This window comes from Thermobia domestica, chromosome 5 (assembly GCF_964235325.1).
Source record: "Thermobia domestica chromosome 5, izTheDome1.hap1.1, whole genome shotgun sequence".
Classification (NCBI taxonomy): domain Eukaryota; kingdom Metazoa; phylum Arthropoda; class Insecta; order Zygentoma; family Lepismatidae; genus Thermobia; species Thermobia domestica.
The window spans coordinates 118921262-118939830 of NC_137458.1; the positions used below are offsets into that span (position 1 = coordinate 118921262).

At 36.0% G+C, this 18569-nt stretch overlaps 1 protein-coding gene across 1 annotated transcript in view; it reads left to right on the plus strand.

The window, feature by feature from the left end:
- Positions 1-3341: 3341 nt before the first annotated feature.
- LOC145686070 (sphingosine-1-phosphate phosphatase 2-like) overlaps positions 3342-18569 on the plus strand; it is a 90041-nt gene continuing 74813 nt past the window's right edge. Inside the window, exon 1 of the mRNA XM_081758984.1 lies at positions 3342-3390. The gene's annotated coding sequence lies outside the window, so the exon portion shown is untranslated. The remainder of the gene's footprint in view (positions 3391-18569) is intronic.

Genomic DNA, 18569 nt, shown 5'->3' on the forward strand with positions numbered 1-18569 from the left:
TTTAGACGAGACCTTAACGCATGAATTATGCGCCTACCCACCAGCTTTATTTGAGTCACCCAGCATGATGCGTAAGGCAGACAAAGCCCCACTGGCCCATGTGATACTAGAGTTCAGCAAGCAGCAGACCGCACAGTTTGAGGAAACGGAGCCAGACAATATTCTGTATGTCTTAGACGGAGGATCTCAGTTCAGAGTTGCCAGATCTACTGATTTTGCAGGAGATCTCCTGCTTTTTCTACGTTCTACTGATCTACTGCGAAAGAAAATGAAAAGTTAACAATCTCCTGCTTTTTCGTTACTTCGAGAAGTTGAAAAATTATATTATTAATAATATTAAATTTTCAATGTTTCCTCTCATAAAAAGACGGAATTTCTGTTATAACACACAAAGCTCTATAGAGCATATAGTTATAGAGCTTTGCTGTATATAATATGAATCCAAAGAATACAACTGTACGTCATCTTCTATATGTATTATGGTTAGCGTTTTTATGACTTTCTGTAAGATTTGCAAATAAGTGTTGTTTAGATTGGGACTTGGGTTGGAAGAGTGGCTTAGATCGTTTCTCCACGATCGTCAGCAAGAAATCGTCTTACGCCATGGTCACGTGTGACTGCACCATGTAGCTACGTTATCGCTACGTGCATGAAAAGACATTTTCCCACTCCACTTTGCTCTTTCACTACGTTTTACTTCACACATGTGTGTATCAAATAATATTGATATAAATCGGGACTTTTCCCTTTCATTTGCTCAACGTACTTCATCGGAAATGAATTCTGGACTGCTTGTTTTGACTACTGCCCCCTTAATAATAGCAAATGTTATTACTCCCCCTCCCGGATTCACATTCAAACGCCACCACTGTATGTGTCTACTGCTTTCTCCTGTTTTTTATCTTCGAATCTCCTGCTTTTCCAACTGACTCGTCTGGCAACACTGTCTCAGTTACATAGACTACCATGGTGTAAAGGCAGTTCGTACGACAATATCGCTGCATCATTTGTTGAGTATGCGGTTCGTAAATATGGCACATCAACCATCGTGTTTGATGGGTATGGAATTTGCTCACTATTGTTCATTGCAACTGCGCTACCGGGTGTGCAAGAACGTATTGTACTTGCAGAAAGCATGCCCTTCCATATACTATTGCTTGTGATGTGTGCCAAGAAACTTAATGTTTTAACTGTTTAAATGAATAGGGTGAGGACAGTGTTAGCGTAGGTGATGACGATGTAGATGTGTAATTTGCCTCCCAAAGTCTTTGGTCTTCCCATTCTTTTGCTTTAGAATGTTTTTGCTTTATATATAGGTGTTATGTTTCTATAAAACGCATTGTCTTGTACACTGTATTATGGTATGACCTTCTATTCACTATTGCTTGTGGTGTATGCCAAGAAACTGAATGTTTAAACGAATATGGTGAGGACAGTGTTAGCGTAGGCAATGACGATGTAGATGTGTAATTTGCCTCCCAAAATATTTCGTTATTAGCATTCTTTTGCTTAAGAATATTTATGTTTTATGTATAGTACTTATATTAAAGCGACCTTTGATTTAAAGAAAGAAACAAGATTTTTTCATGCGTAGAACGATTATCAGGGTTGCCAGAGTCCAAGAAAGGTAAAAGTGTAGATTTTCCCAATTTTTTAAAAGGATTCTTCTTCTTCTTTTCCTACAGTTGGGCACAGGGGGCACAAACGATACGTCGTTGGCAAGGTGGTTCCATAAGGTTTCCAACGCCGTATGCTTCATGTCTCTGTGACAATTAGGGAGGATGCTAGATCTAAGAAACAGAAGTTAGACCACAGGAAAAAATATACAGTGACCCTCCTTTGTCCGCGGTTTCGAATTTTTATCTCCCTTACTGTTGAACCTACGTCCTTCATTTTTTTAATATTATTGTTACCAATGTCTGGTCTACGCGTAGGAATTTTTCTGCCTGCGTATGAAGATGTACAGTATTCCCAGGGTCCAAGAAATATCAATTAAAAAAACAAAAAATCGACTTTCTTATACTTCTTCTTCTACGGATTGGGCATGATGGGTACAAAAGTCACTTCGTTGGAATTTGTGGTCTATGACCGTTTCAACGAGGTATCATTTATGTCTCTGTGTCAATTAAGAGGGCTACTAGAGCCGCCAACGTAAAGGTCTACGATTTTTTCGAAAAACCATTGTCCGCCATTTTGAAAACCGTTTTAGGGGGTGTTCCCGTGGTCGGATTTTGGATATTTCCATCAGGGGAGGTACCTAAACAAAATACAGGTGTAAAACTAAAGGTTGCAATTTTGCCCAGGTCAAACCGTATTTTGACTCGACTATACCTATTCAGCATGTAATTAATTCAGTTAGTCACTTAAAGGTAGCAAACCATAAAATTCAGGAAATAGAAAAGAAAATAGATGATGAACAATGGAAACTACTTCATTCTGAAAAGATAACTCATCTCTTGTGGTTTTCATATTTTGGTACAGTTCTGATCTAATATTAATATTTTGTTGTTGTAACCGATGTAAATGTTTTCGCTTTTTCAAAAGGTATTTTGATGATGATAGCTGTTGTAAACAAATAAGTATTAAACATTTTATTATTACCAAAATAAATCAAAAACAAGATACCACTGAGCCTGTAGTCATGTCAAGGATTGCTGAGCAGCTTACTGAGATTACAAATGAGTTACAGGTAGCTGTCCCATCTAAGAAAAGTCCTAATCTACGTAAGGAAAGGTAAAAATCTTTTTTATGTTTCATATCAGACTGTGAATTTTCAGTATCCAAATTCGCAATTTGATATGAAAATTCAAAAAAGGAGGGAGCACATATGTATGAACACATATTTACTGTTATTTTTTCTTTTCTTTTTCTTATTTAGTTTATCACCTTCGATGCACCTCCCCTCTTAGCAGTACTTACCTGGAATGTCACTGTATATATTGTATATAAAGGTTCGGGGTTCGATTATAAGTTAGTGTATTTTATAGTTGTTATATTATTTTTGAAGGCAATGTTAATATTGTTTAAAAGACGAATCTTTATTCTTTAAGCTATTAATAATGTGCCAGCCAAGAACAACAGGATGTAGGGTCACTGAAGGGTCACACATATGGGATGATATTATATGTACTTTCAAAATACTCCCTTTTGTAATGGTTTCTTTTTTAAAGGAGGTATGATAATGTACGCGCGTGTACATCACGCAGTGAGAGCATGGATTACTAAGTCCAATTTCAAAGTCTGTATGATAGGTCTCCACGTGCGTCCACGTGTCGACCTAAGCTCATGTGATGATTTGATCTTTGTGCTTACGATAGTTTTATATACTAGTTGCTATACAAGGTTTGGCACATTCCGGGGAAGAACTGACGTATTATTATTCGCTCTGCGGTCTGTATCTTGGTTTATAATAGGTATCTTAGTAACACGTATCTTGGTACTTAATATATAGCTTTACATCTTCGTATTCGTATGTTCTTGTATTTCATCGTATCTGGTGATTCTATTTTCTACCTAAAGTGGAACTTTAATAGTTTTACTGAAAGAACAGTCAGTAACATTTTGTAATCGTTTGTTGTGGAACTTGTAAACTTTTATTTTTCTTATTAACTTCAATAAACTATTCACACCTACCAAAGAGAGATCCAATTTTATTTGAAGAAAAAGAACCTGCGCGAGACGAAAACGTCAATCATACAACAAATTGTTAATTTTTCGAGATTAAGATTTATTTTTCAGCTCAATTCAGTTAATTAAAACTAATAATTAATGTCGTGATATTTGATTGTACTTCAAATATAATAATAATAATAATTTTTTATCTAGTTTCTATAAAACCATTGCAATAAAGTGAACATCATAAATTCTCTGAATGAGCAATTGGCAGTCTATAGTAATTTAGCATAGTTATATCTATTGTGTTTTTATTTTCATGAAAGCAATAGACTACAATAACTTCTGGATTATTCGCTTCCCCAATAACGTGTTACGGATAATATATAGTGAAACATTTATTGAACATCACATATTATGATACGAGACTATTTTACATAGTATATTGGAATAAATAGACTGCTTGGATGTCAAGAACTAGTACAGGTACCTTTCACTTCTATTGATAGGTATTTTTAAAAGGAGCTTTTTAAACGCTAAATAAAACAATTTTGGTTCCCAACATAAAAGAAATATGGATTGTTCATGATATATTTAACTTAAACTTTCACTCTTGGAAAATTTAAATTTTGAGTAAGACCACTTGGCTTTAAAGCAGTTCACTGTGAGATAAATACACTTCTCACTTTACTCTTCTGGTTGCAACGCTATTTTCTTTTCTTTTTTTTTTCATGACAATTCCATATAGTTTTGTTTTGTGCTGGGAGTATATTTTATATTCACCTAATAAAATTACGTATTCATTTTGTAATCACTTTTAAATTTACAGAAACTATTGATATAAGTTCACAATCAAATCGAGCTAATTGTTTAATGCATTTCGAAGGCTTCATAATCGTAACATTTATATGCTACGAAACAATGAGCGTAAAGTGGACTCGACCTAGCCCCGGATTGGCTGTGACTCAGGGGCACAGCTTTCACCCTTGGTGTGTGAGAACTCTGATTTGGTGCCCAGTGGACTTTGTGGCACAGAAATACCCTGTATGTGGACTTTTTCGTGGTTCTCTAGTTTCCTCCCACTTACTTCTTTCCAACATTTCATTCATTCTCAACGTCACTGTTTCCTTTAGCTTACAGGGCAAAATCGTGTGACGTGAAGTAATACTGAAAGATTTCATTTCGAGTTAGCCGCCCAAAATTATCTTGCCCTCCCCTGTTTTAAGTTATGGTTGGAGGTCTGAGTTGGAGGTGTGAAATACAGGATGCAAACACTTCGCTCATGAAATAAGAAACAGTAATTCATATACTGCTCTAACTTCAGATCTTATAAGCACATAATGTTGAATGTGAGGATTCACTTAAGTCGGAGACGTGAATTATTGGTTATAAACTCCTCAATAAGAATGAGCAAACACGTATTCCAGCTTTCCCATTTTTAAAGGAGGAAAGAAGTTATTTCGTATAACACTGAAATTTTATTCATTAAACTTTATTCTTCGTCACGTAACTCGGACACTTCTGCTAGTATATGTACACCCAGCCACAAAAGTATCTGCCCCCTAAGTACTCAAATTCCATTACTTAAGGTCCAGGTCTTTTGCAGTTGTGAAAACGTCTAGAGAGATGCAACCCAAGTTACACGTAACTTTTCTCAGCACTGACAGCAGTTGGTAGCCCTGAGTCAAGTCTGTATGGAAGTAAAATTGCGACTAGATGACGCACGAAACATCTCTCCATACTGAGATCAATCTCTCTAGTTCAGAGCGTGTTATCCAATGAACATCATATGTTAATCTCAATATTGCTGTGTATGTAATGCATATTTCATTATATACTGTATATTCAAAGAAATAAAAACATTGATCACATATGAATCAGAAAATGCTTGAAAGTAGCTGAAAATATCAAATTTAGAACAACTGCTAGAAATAACTTTGTAAATGAATGCCTCCATTGAGAGACCTTCTCCAATTCCCCTCATTCCAACATCTTATTCTTTCTGGAGGAGAGAAGATCTTGCTTGTCACACTGAGTATGCATTGAAATTGAAATTGAAACAGAAAACTTGAAAAAGTTTCAGTGTGGTCGGAATTCGAACCCGGGTCCACCAAAAAGAAGTTCAATGCGCTAACCGTTCACCTACCGCGCCATTTAAACTTCCACCACAAACTAATACTTGGTTAAGGTCGTTTCATGGGAAACTATAAACAAGATACTCAAATATAACAAAAGCAAACAAATATAAACAAAATATAAATAAAAATATAAACAAATTGTGTGTCTTATGGACTTAGTCGAGATTTCCTTGTTTAACTCAAAAACAAGTTATATAGACGTTCCTCAATGAGGAAAATATCACGAAACTTTCTTCAAGTTGAGACTAGGCCATCGGGAGAGCCATAACTTGTGGAGGGCAGGGGCAACTGCCCCACTAGAGAAGCTCCCCGCCGTTGGAGGGGGCACGTTTTCAGACAAAATTTTCTTACTCCATATACGATAGTAACATTTAATTAGAAATGAACATTAAATAGGGTCGCTACATTACATAAACAAAACAGCACACAAAAAGTAAGTAGAACAAAAATAAGTCGTGGACCCATTTCAGCAAAAAATGTCACTATCAGGAGGCTCTAGAAATAATATTTATTCGTATGGGAGGGCCCACAAAGATTAAGTTGAAGAGAGGGGCCCAATAATTAGAAAAACAACTTTTTCTAGGGGGCCCAAATAAACTTATTAATGCTTGCCCCCCAGAAAAGAATCTAAGTTACGGCGCTGGTCATGGTTTGCAGGGATGGTCCCGATTTACATTACATTTCATTTTTGCCATAACTTCTAATTTCCAAGGAAGAGAAGACGACAGAAATTATTTTCACATTCTTTGAATTGTATCAACACGTGTAGAAATAGACAGTTCTATGTTTATGTTCCATAACTACTAGTTTATTTTCTTATATTCATATCAGCAGTTTTTGGCAAATTGAACCGTTGGCACTAGCCGAGTGATCCCGGGCGTTTGGCTTCTGATCATGAAGGGCAATCCACTAGGGGTTCGAATTTCTCTCAAGAGCAAGATCGGAATTTTAATTGTTCTCAGTATTTCTGTTTTCGTGTTCCTGTAGTGTTTGGACTACGTCGAAAGGACGTAAGGTGCCAGCGGCGAACAATACTCCGGTTGGGGCGATTTATTTTTAAAAAAAATTGTTAAAGCAGGAAACTCCCATTGCAGCTACTTCGGTTCATATCTCGTCGTGGTAAATAGTATTTTTTCTGAATGAAAATATAATTTTTATGTAATTGGTATTGTAGTTATGTTATTCCTTTATTATTATTATTATTATTATTATTATTATTATTATTATTATTATTACCACAATGTAAAGGAAAACTAACGTAGTCGAAGGTATTCATAGGAACAGAAAAGATATATAGTATGTCAGATGTTTCTTAGGTTTACACATGAACGCAATCATATTATTACGTTTATGGATTTACAGATAGAATTATCATTTTATGACAACAAAAAATGGAATATAAAGATTTGTCAGATGATAACAGTAATGCATTTTGTTTCGCCCTTCCTCTAAGTAAAAAACTGAGGTGCCATCTTAAATAGGATCATTCTCGTGACTAGCGATCCCTATTGTAAGTTCGATCACTATTTGCAATTTGTGCACAGCTAGGAATAATTCCTTGGAACTCATTTTTGGCCCATACTACAGCAGTAAGGACGTGTTTAGCCCTTATGTGTTCATCAATTCTTGTCCAAACACGTTACTTGCCAGACAGTTACGAAGGTTGATACGGATGATATACGGAAGGTTGATACGTTTTGTGTTGTTGGCATTTCACCTGTAAAGGAGGTTGTCTCAATCATTAGACCCAAAGAAATAAAATATTTTTCATGTTAGTTTACATCAGAAGTATCAGTTTTGTAGATTATAAAAATTTCCTGAATTGCCACAATCGGAATCGAACTCGCGTCCCCAACATCATGAAACTAACGCTTAAGCCACTACTCTAAAACGGGTGACATCCAGAAGTCCTAAAGTGCAGAAGTCCTAAAATGCAGAAGTCCTAAAAATATGGGCACTAGACCTAAATTTTAGGACTTCTGCACTTTAGGACTTCTGCACTTTAGGACTTCTGCATTTTAGGACTTCTGCACTTTAGGACTTCTGCATTTTAGGACTTCTGCACTTTAGGACTTCTGCATTTTAGGACTTCTGCACTTTAGGACTTCTGCCTTTTAGGACTTCTGCCGTTTAGGACTTCTGCCATTTAGGACTTCTGCCTTTATCATTCACTTGCTTTAGTTCTGAAATTCGCCACCACCACACGAAATTGGGACGATGCAGCAACTAGTTGGCAATAATGTTACGAACGTATCTAATTCCAACAGTAACAGCTATATTTGTACTACTAAGATCGTTATTATCACTATCTGTTCTGCACTTATACACGAATTACATAATACAACCTATTTCATTCTAAGAATTAATTACATAATTTGTTAAGAAATTCGTTTCTTTCGAATGGAGATACGAGAATCCCAAGACAAATTCCTAAAACAAGAATAAATAAATAAATAAATAATAAAAAAAATGTTTAAAAAGAATATTTTACCAGACTTCTGAAACCAAGCAAACATTCAGAATTGCCATATATACTGTGCGGAGCGTATTTTATTAAGAGTAGGACAAAAATCCACCAAAGTTTACTTAATTAGGACAAAAGCACACTAGACATTTCACGAGTGAACATTAAATACCAACTGTATACATAAAGAACGCAGTAAATTTAAAATTGAGCAAAGAACATTTATTATGCAATACAGTGGGTGACATTAATAAGTCTTAAATGGCACAAGTCCTAAAAATATAGGCATTAGACCTAAATTTTAGGTCCTGTGCCATTTTTGCAGAAATTACTACATAGTCATTTAGGGGTGTAGCCTGCAAATTTTTCTAGGGGAGCATGGTTTTTATATATTAAAAGCAAATCAAAAGTTTATTTCCAGATTACGAAAGACAATAAATTTATACATATTACACAGTACACAAATACATAATATTATTATATTTCCAGTTAGTTCCTTTTTGAAACCTGGACCTTGACAGAGCGTAAATTTAAAATCACAGCTTGTGGGAAATGTACGAATCAGGTAGTTATAAGAAATCGGAAACTGTTCATGGAAATCCATTTGTTTGACTTTATTTATCTTCTGTACTCTTATATAAAAGAGTAAAGATGAGTGATTTTTTGGGCATACTACTACAAGTAGAGTCGTTAAATTTTAATTATAAAATATAATTTTCTTATGAAAGCAAGACATATGAAAGAATTTTTGGAAATAAGTATCGTAAAACGGGTGGGGCAAGATTTTTTTAAAGGGTAGTGTATCTCGCAAGTTTCTGAAGCTAGTAAAATGAAACTTGGCATATAATCTTTCCTGTTAAAAAAAACTGAAAATTGAACACATAAAAAGGAAAGAGCAAAGGGAGCACTTTTTTAATGTTCGAATTCCCCATTACTTACTCAGAAAATATGTAAATAAATTAAGGAAGGATTTGTTTAAGCTAGATGCGTGAAACTCGGTATTTGAACTTTTAACTAAAAGTAATAAAATACTATATGTTTCAGTATCTTGAAAATTACACTTCTAAGGGGAAGGAGGGTCAATTTCTATAATATTAAAATATCCCACTGCTTATAAGATTTGGGCAGAAAACTCATTTCGTTTAGGCCTCGGTTATTCCAGTTAAGCAAATGAGAGTACAAAGTGGCTAATTAATTAGGTTCTTTTAATTATTTTAACATGTTGACGTAGTTTAATTCTTTTAAAACTGTATTCTTTCACATTATATTATAAACATCCTTCATTTGCTGTAATTATTAAACACGTTTAAGAACAAAAGAGTAACTCATAATAGAAACAATTTCTGCAGGAACAACTGGTAGGATTCAGCCTCTTGTTGTGTTCTTTAGGCCGTTAAAAATTTTCTTGAGACATTTTTCTGACACTGTCCTTCTCTACAACTATAACATGAATTTACATCTCCGTAATAATATAATTAAGATCTCATCACTGATTCATAATTAGTTTTCTTTTCCTAGATTTGCTAATCTTATTGGGTATGCATGATATAAAAGCGGTTATTGGAAGAAAAACCATCTGTGTTTGAAAATTTTCTTTCAAAGATTGTGCAGCATTTTGCGATTTGTGCTCAGTTATTGCCGTAATAAGGTGTGTGTGGTGTACACAATGTTTATGCATCACACACTTTTTTACTATATATCATTACCGTAAAACGTTTTCCCAATCAATTAATAATTATAACATTTGAGGATATAAGAAGTTCTGACATAGAGTGAAGCGAGGGGACTCACTATAAATAAGTAACCCTTGCCAATTACAGAAACATTTAATTTTTATTTTATTTATTAATTTATATATTCTACTTCGTGAATTTATTTCTCCCTAACGAATAATTTTCATTTTGAAGAGTGGACGTTTCAGTGTAAACATTAGAACTTTTACACCGAACCAGTCTCACACCTAAACGTCCTTACACCGAGCAATCCGTACACCGAAACGCCCTGCACCAAAACGTCCTACACCGAAACAGCCGTATCCCAGGAGTAGTTAATTACGAATATGACAATTATTTGCTACAGAAAGACTTCTGTACAAGAAATATATGTGTAAAAATAATTTACTTCAAAACAACACAAGGAAAGCAAAATTTATGACGTACATAACTAAAACACAATATTATGTTACTAATAAGAAGTCAATGGTGTGGAAATAGAGAAAAACAGACATTATAAAAGATCTGGGAATCACATTTGATAGAAAGTTAAAATTTTGTCAACATAGAAATATATCATGGAAAGAGTAAGAAAGGACAATAGGCTTCATTTATTTATTTATTTATTATTTCAGAACGATAGAATATGTATTTATACAAATAACTTGTAAGAACTAAGGCTCTGTAATATGAAACAGTATATCTAAAACTTTGACTAACAGATTGACAGTATTCTTCTTACGGACGCGATGGTAGCGCCACAAGAGATTTTTAGGACTTCTGCACTTTAGGACTTCTGCACTTTAGGACTTCTGCCTCGGTATGATTTTTAGGACTTCTGCCTTTTAGGACTTCTGCATTTTAGGACTTCTGCACTTTAGGACTTCTGCATTTTAGGACTTCTGCACTTTAGGACTTCTGCACTTTAGGACTTCTGCCATTTAGGACTTGTGCCGCGAAATAATTTTTAGGACTTGTGCATTTTAGGTCTAATGCAATTTAGGACTTCTGCATTTTAGGACTTCTGCCATTTAGGACTTCTGCCGCGTCCCCCTCTAAAACATCACTGTTCTGGGAGAAGGAAAAAATGAAGCTGCAGTGAATTCAGTAATTACGCACTTTTACGATTCCAGTGTAATAACGCTGAAAGTTTCTGATTTCAGTCATGATAAAATAGTAAAGCATTATGCAGAAAGAATAGTCCAGAGAAGTCAACTTTAAATTGACAACTCATATGTACGGAGGCGCTGCTGTATGCTCTCGCCTCGGGCCCTGATTTTTCACGGCGCGGCATTGGACAGATACTTATATTGATTGGAATCTGGTGTTTCAGGGCACTTGATTATATTTTAAGTTGATTAATTTAACGAACCTTCCTCAGTACCTTGTTTTCTATTTTGGCGCGTTTTACTCACTTTTACAGTTCTCCACTAACCCTTTAAGAACAGGGACAAAACACAGAAACATGGAGGACTAAAAGTCACAAACACTATTCGCGCGTTCTTCCCTTGCCTGAAGTAAAACAATAAAATATGGTGAACATGCACACTTTGGCCTTCCATTTTCTATGTGATGTCAAATCCAGAGTTGGAGAGGGTCAAATTGATCGAGTGTTGCGAGTGTTGTGGCCTAATACAATGTTTTATTCCTAAAGCTGCATTATCAGACACAGTCACAGATTCCTGTTCTTCCCTTTTCCTTAATCTTGGCTTTCCAAATCTCTGCAATGTCAATTTATTCTGACCGTAATTTATTTGGCAATTCTGACTCTGTAGAAAATCATTCCCGATCAAAACTTGATACGGAAAATCCTTCACTTCGCGAAATTCCAAATAAAATGTCTGTCCGGCCATTTTAAATCTAATCACAGCGATCTTATTTACTACTAACACATTCTGTGTTATTCCACGAATACGTGTTTGTCTAGGGATTACCTTCGCACTAGGTGGGACTAGCTTTTCATTTACAATAGATATCTGCGATCCTGTATCAATCAACGCCTTATGACTTCTCCCGTCTACTTCTATCGGAACATAGAGCATATTATTATCTGTTAACGTAGAGGCTACTATTTCTCTAACTTTTGATTTACCGCCTGTAAATGCGCCTCTGTCATTTACAGTTTGACTTGGTTTAAATTATTTGAACTTGTAGCCTGATAGTAAGTTGTACCATTTATCTGGTTCGGTACCACTGGAACATACTGTACTGGACCATTTACTTGACTATGATTTTGGCACCATGATGGACCATTAACACCGTTAGCACAACAACTATTCCCTCGTTGTTGCCAAAAATTCGTCTTCCTTCCACCTCGGTTACTACGCCAATTATTTCTAAATCCTCTTCTGTTATTGTATCCGCTAGAACCTCTATTCCTATTATAACTATTATTATTATCCCGATTCCAATTCCTATTTCCATTGTTTTTGTAAAAATTTCGTCCTCCATTACGAAAATTTCTATTTCCTCTAAAATTACTATTATTATTCTTCTGTTGCTTCGAATCACTATCGCTTTTATCTTCTCTACTATTCCGGTCTTGAAACTTAGTCGTTAATGTTAACTGTAATTTCTCTATTTTCTTCTCTAGCTCACCCAACTGAGTGATACTTGGTGGTTCCTGCTTAATTTTTACGTCTTCCCTATTTTTAATCTCTTTCTTTAACAGCAACTTATCAATTTCCACATCGCTATCCTCCTCTTCTACTTGTTCTCTCATTTTCTTGAGAAGGTCTTTGACAGTAACCTTTCCGTTTTCCCGTTTGACGCGTTTCTCTACTTTGCACTTATTCTTCTCTACTTTCTGAAGATCCTCTACAAATTTGTCAATTGTCGAATACGAGTTAGTTCCTACTCGTTCCATGAAATATGGCTGAAGGCCACCTAAAATTATCCCTATTTTCTTTTTGTCATCCATGCTAGCGTCTAATCTTTCGCACAAAACTAGCATATCGTACACATAATTTATTATAGGTTCATCCTCGAGATGCAACCTTTCTCTTATACGTTCCTCTATATCTAATGTTACATTTGTACGTGTAAATTCCTCTATTATACTTTTCTGTAATTGCTTATAACTAATTTCGCTAACGTTCCTTCTCTTTAAAAATACCTTCATCCATTGTCTACCATTCCCTTTAAATACACTAGGTAACAGCTCTTTTCTTTTGTCCTCACTCACGCCTGCCATTTGACACGCATCGTCAAACTCATCAAAGAAGCCAATTATATCATTATCTGTCTTTAAGTCAAACTTCGGAAGTTTGTTTACATCGGAATAAAATGTTACGCCTGTCGCCATTTTATCTTCTTTTGAACTACTCGACTGCTTATTACCTATTACGCTACTTTCAAATGGAAAGATTGATGTAAAATCTTCCGTATAAGATTTTGCTATAGGACTGGACGGAAAGTTCTCGACGGGTCCTAATTTCAAATTAGGTTTTACACTTTCTTGTTTTTTCTTACTCGAGGTCGCAATATTAAACAAGCTTCCGACCTGTACTCCTTTTGCCGCTTTTTGTGCTCTCGTACGAATACTTTCGTTACTCATTTACTTATTAATTATTTAAAATTATTTATTCTTATAACACGTATATTCGAGCTATTTTAATTAACTGGTCGGGAGAGTCGGATAAATTATTTTCTTATTGCAAAACCTTAAATTCACACTATATCAATTAACACATTATAGCTTAATACCTTAACCTAATTCGAGAAAATACGATCACAATACTTAAAATTACACTTCATCGAAGAGAGGGTGGGAAGGGTGGGTTTTAGTTACGTAATATAATATCATCTAAAATATGGGTGGGAAGGGAGGTCTTAATTATTTAAATGTACTGAGACTGGGAGGTATGGGAGGGATTTAACTATTTAAATCTACTGAAATCGTTACAAAGGCGTAATCCACCAGCATGTCTCCACCATGACAACCCAGCCACTCAGTGCCTAATTGGGGATGCAAAGTTGAGTGCAACTGGATGCCTTCCACTCACCATCTAGAATGAGTGGGATAAACTTTGATATTCATTTGCGAGAGGTTTCTCATTGGGGATAAATTAAATAAAGATACGTCCACTTCATTAATTTAATATCACTGTATTTCTTTGACTTATGAGTTTACTGTAAGATTTCAGAACGCTAGTAATGACGGATATTAAGAATAATTTGCCAGACGGGTATAGAAACGGTCAAATATTGAGCCTTTGAGCCCTGAGTCGGTGCAACACATACCTGGAAAACTGGTGTAATTCCCACGTTGCTCTGGCGTTGAACTCGGCTCCTTTATGCTGAAACTCCTTACTGTTGAAAGACGAGAACGAGCATTGAGGTATGGCTCCTCTCAATTGCTATTCTCGGCGTGATGTTCTACGTTATTAGAATGATTTGGTATTTCCTTCTCCTGTCATCTGGCTGTCTCGTGGCTAAAGCTTGGTTCACCAAGAACTCGAACCAAAGACTGATCACTAAGACTTGATCATAGACTCGAACAACTGCACCCTGAGGACTCCTCGATGGACTTCCAGGACTTCATCCAAAACCTCCCTCGTCCTGTGGTTTTGTTGAGCTTTGTCCAACCTCCGTCGTCTGCTTGTCGTCTGCTTGCAGCACGTGCGACACCGTTTTCACATGAAGAGACAAATTCCTTCCATGTGTCAAGACTCAAAATTGCAATCCTCGACACGCTCTGATTTCCCGATTCTAAGCAATTCTCCGCATATCCGTAATTTCGTGAAATTCGTGAAATCTTACAGCTTCACTTTATACAATGTATAGAATCTGGCTAATGTGAGGATAGACACATTGTCAACATTTCCTTCCTACATTGCCAGACTCTCAACGAAGACATTCTTATTCACATTTATTTACAACAAACTGCTGACACAAACATTAGCAACATTGTGCAGCTTGCATTATACTCTCATACACAACATTTAATTCCCTTAACCTTAATAAATGATTTTTATGACATAAACATTAAAACAGAATCAAAATATACAAATCAATTTACTCGAAAATCGAGTGCTGCTACATTATATATGATATAACTGTTTGGGATAAGATAAAATGCGTACGCCATGTAATTTTATAACAAAATGACGCGTGTCTATTTACTTTATTTCATATTTCTCCTATGCTCACTTTCTAATGATCGAAGAAAGTTGCCATGTAAATTCATACAATCAAGACTTTTCACTTCATGATGTTGAGGCAAAGGTTATTCTTCACCCCCGGAGCTCACTTTAGAAACAATTCGTCAGGAAAAAATAATTTATAATGAAGACCACATGCACATGACTGGCGATAGTTGGTGTTGGTCCCTTCGCGATTCTCCCCGACGAATCGGAGGAGCGCGGACCAAAACGAAGTCCTCGCTGCGACTCGGTGGTAACTTCAACACCCCGACGCGAGATATCTGTTTCGACTTGATGAAACCCTGCCGGCAGTGGGACACTAGCGGCAATTCTTCGATTCTTTTCCATATTAACGATCGACGTTTACCCGCAAGTGGGCCACTAGGTGTTGGTGACGTTTATGGCATGCGATAGGTCCATGTTTCATATAGCCTCGCTGCTGAAAGGGACTTTAAACTCAAAATAAACTCAACTCAACAAAAAATACAGTGCTTCGCATCATATATCCATATATGCTTACCATGAGCTTTATAAGGATTGCTGAAGCTTGTTTATTATATGGGGCGCTTAGAGCACAGGACAATCAACCCATAAAGTTGTGAGAAAAATAAACATAAAATTTGTAATGTAAGCTTCTGTATGTTGGTCTACGTACCTTGATTTGGGAGTTTCAAATTTCATCCGTTTTCCACTGAAAAGTATCGATAATTCAAGAAGGAAATAATTAGACCATGATAATTTAATTGGAATTCTCCGTAATTTTGCCCATGACAAGATCCATCATTATTGTAACAGAACGGTGCTTGAGGGATTGACCGTAGAAATTCAAACTTCGATTAGTTAGAATTTGACAGCTGACGATGTGTTTTGGTTTGTCAATGGTTCATGGTGGGCGGTGGGTAGGAGTGGGTCTTGATGGGTCAGAGTGGGCCAATGTGTGTGGTGGATCATGGGACAGAGTGGATCGCGGTGGGTGGTGGGTCAAGTTTTCATTGATCACCCCATCTCTGATTAAATCCGTGAAACCAAACCAAACAAAGAGCAATATTACTACACAAAACGCTCAACATCTTAGCTATTCATGACAAACTATTGCATGATCCGAATAACTCTAGTATATCCACATACCATCATTTGTCATATTCTACCGAAATACGTCATGACTTTTCTGACAACCTGATACTTTAAATGTTATTAATACGCAAAGTTCATTGATATCATCACTTATTCACTTATTCTCTTATGATCACCACAACCTTTAGGGTACTTCCCGTAGATATAGAAAGGTGAAATGAAATGAAATTATAAGTGAAGCACCAAACAGGTTCACTACATTACATAAACAGAACAGCACACTAAAGGTAAATAAAACAATAATGAGTCGTTGGCCCATTTCAGTAAAAAAAAGTCTACTATTAGAGGCATTAGAAATAATATATATTCGTATATTATTGTCAGATTTGTCAATATTGTCCCCTTAACTAATTTGTCGTGTATGGAACAGGCCCAGAGGTGTTCTTGGACCCCGCAGACCTTGGTGTGCGGGAGATTCCAATAATTTCAGACATCCTCTGGTCTTATTGGCCGATAGAGATAGGGCATCAAGAGTCATGACCTACATATAGCGGAAATTAAGGCCAACTGCTGTCGGCTCTCGTGGCCGAGTGTTCTAGGGCAATGTTCTAGTAATGCAAATAGTTTTTGGCGTGGGTCCAAACCTTGCCCAAGGATTTTTTAAATTTTCATAATACTTTTTTCATTAAAATAAACTTGCAGTTTTACTATACGAATCCATAGTAATACTACTACTATTACTACTACTACTACTACTACTACTACTACTACTAATAATAATAATAATAATAATAATAATAATAATACTAATAATAATAATAATAATAATAATAATAATAATAATAATAATAATAATAATAATAATAATAATAGCAGTAGTAGTAGTAGGAGGAGGAGGAGGAGGAAGAGGAACGGGTTAGAATCCCTGCAGGGGTTGGTTAGGTTCTGTTCTCTTGTTCAAATTTTTCTGTACATTTTACATGATCAACTTCAAACAGCTGGCACGCGAATACTGAAACTCTTGGGATCGGCGCAAATGAGGTAGCCTCAACTTGAAGAACGTTTCGTGATATTTTCCTCATTGACGAAGGTCTATATTACTTGTTTTTGAGTTAAAGAAGGAAATCTCGAGTAAGTCATTGTGACACTCATAAGGAACGTCTTCTCATACGAGCATTAGCAGTGTGTATAGTCTTACATGCAACGACATTAACTAGCAAAATGTTTAGATAAAAGATTAGGTAACGCGGTAGTTAAGTGGTTAGCGTATTGAACTTCAGTTCGAATCCCGTCCAGGTTGAAACTTTTTCAAATGTTTCAATTTCAATACATATTCAGTGTGGCAACAAAGATCTTCTCTCCTCCAGAAAGAAAAAGATGTTGGAATGAGAATTGGAGAAGGTCTCTCAATGAAGGCAATCATTTATTCCCAGCAGTTGTTCTAGATTTGATATTTTCAGCTACTTTCAAGCATTTTCTGATTCATGCGTGGTCAGTCACCTACTTTACAATTTTACCTAGATAAACACTTTGATCACGGCTACCAACTGCTGTCAGTGCCGAGAAAAGTTACGTGTAAGCTGGGTTGCATCTGCCTAGGCGTTCTCACAACTGCATATTGCATGGACCCCAAGTAAAGAAATTAGAGCGCTTAGGGGGGGGAGATACTTTTGTGGTTAAGTGTACCTAGGTATACACTATTGTGCAACTCTTGGAACAAAAGTAAATTCTGCGTGCTATGTCACTTGCGAAAATAAGATTCATATGTCCGAAGTGGCATAGATTTATGGAACTTGAACCATACATAGAAAATATGATACAGGAAGCAATACAAAGAAACATATGATTAGAATAAATTACACTTTTATTCAAAGTCAACGCTGAAACCACTGCGATTCACGATGTCTCCTCAGACATTACAGAATGTACTAAGTGGTCCTTACAAGGTTCTGTGATTACCACTGACAGTGATGCATGCTCTGCACTGTGGTTTCATGCTACTTACAAGGTTGGTAATGAGTAGACATCGGATTTTTATGCAAATGCATATTTTATTTGCTTATATGCATCTCTGTTAGACTTGGTAGGGGTTTCTAACAACAATAATGCAACTCGAATTAGAAGTTTTATAGTGCATATAAATGCATATTTCAAAGGTTACTGCATATATTAGTGCTTAAGAGCATATTCAGCATATTCTATGTTTTTATTTAAGATATATGCTTATAGCATGCAAAAATGTTTATGTAACAGAATGCCTTTTTGCATGGGAGCATGAGAAATGCCCAGTTTATGGAGAAACAAATATTGTTAACAACAGGGGCGGATCCAGGACCGACTTCTGGGGGGAGGCGGTGGGTTGTCATACTGCTACTTTTAAGGGCTTCAAACTTTGGGACGAGTTTTATTTATATATATGAAATAA